Raw genomic sequence first — 1260 nt, 5'->3', positions numbered from 1 at the left:
AAGTCAGACTACATTTAAAGAGGAGAAAAGAAGATATTGTTTGGACTGAAAGTGGGAGCAGAAAGGCCAACATGGAAATAGGCGGAAGGAAGTTTCAAATGTGAACAAAGAAAGACATAGAAACAGAAGCGATTAAAACATATTTCAGGGCTATTGAAAAGCTAGATATTCCTGGAATGAAAAGCTTATATTGAGAGTAGTGCAGCATAAGCCTGAAAATAAAGGTAGGATCATGGCAGATTTTAAAGGGCTTTAAATAACAAGCTGGAAAGTTTGGATTGCATCGTGTATATAAATTTTGAGCCAAAAAGTGACATACTAAAAATAATGTTCTGAGAGAATTAATCTGTGTAGGATGAATTGAAATGTGTAAAACTGGAGACAGGAAGAGCGGTTAGGGAATTATCTTTGTAATCCAGCAGAAAGGCAATGAGAGACTGCATTAAGATTATAGAAATGAGAATGTAGAATAAAGATGAGATATGAGAAATTTTGATGGATTGGTCATTAATGTCTCTTAAGTTTTACATAACCATCATTTATCTAACTCTTTTTATGTATCAGGCAGCACTGTAGTATTTTTAAGTATCACCTCATTTCACATTCAAACAGGACATTATTTTTTCCATTATTTTCTTATCATGTTATATTATTTTCTTTATTTTATAGCTGAGGTAATCAACCTTGTGTCATTAAACATTTCTTGCCTTGACTTCTTCTTTGTTTAATGTTAACATTGCTATTCCTGTATTTTTTTTTTTTTGCTTCTACATGTTATGTCTTTGTACATCATTTTATTTTCTACTTTTTATGTCATTTTGTTTTAGATATTTATCTAATAAAAAAACACAATCTGGATTTTTCAATTTGATTCAATTCCATAGTCTTTGAATGGGAGAGGTTTAGCCCATTAATATTTATTGAGGTAAATTATTTCGTTAGCATTACTTCTTTCATCTTGCTTTGTTTTCTGCTTTTCTATGCTTCCATCATAGCTCTTAATTTTCTCTTTCTATGTTTCTTTCCTATAGTAATTTTCAAATTCTATCTTATTCTTCGTTTTTTATTATTACCTTTTTGCTTTTTAAAAAAGTAGAACATATATTTTTCTATTGAGTTCTTCCACTTATATATTTCCTCTGTCAGGAACAATGCTCCCCTTCTCATCACCTAGACATTCTCATCTCCTAGAACTTAATTAACTGACCCTTTTCCTAGGAACACTTCTGATTCTTTCAAATGTGGTATAATTTAACCTCT

Source organism: Pteropus vampyrus, unplaced genomic scaffold, assembly GCF_000151845.1.
Source record: "Pteropus vampyrus isolate Shadow unplaced genomic scaffold, Pvam_2.0 Scaffold44, whole genome shotgun sequence".
Lineage (NCBI taxonomy): Eukaryota > Metazoa > Chordata > Mammalia > Chiroptera > Pteropodidae > Pteropus > Pteropus vampyrus.
The sequence above is the reverse complement of the archived record's forward strand: the minus strand, read 5'-3'. Positions refer to the sequence as shown.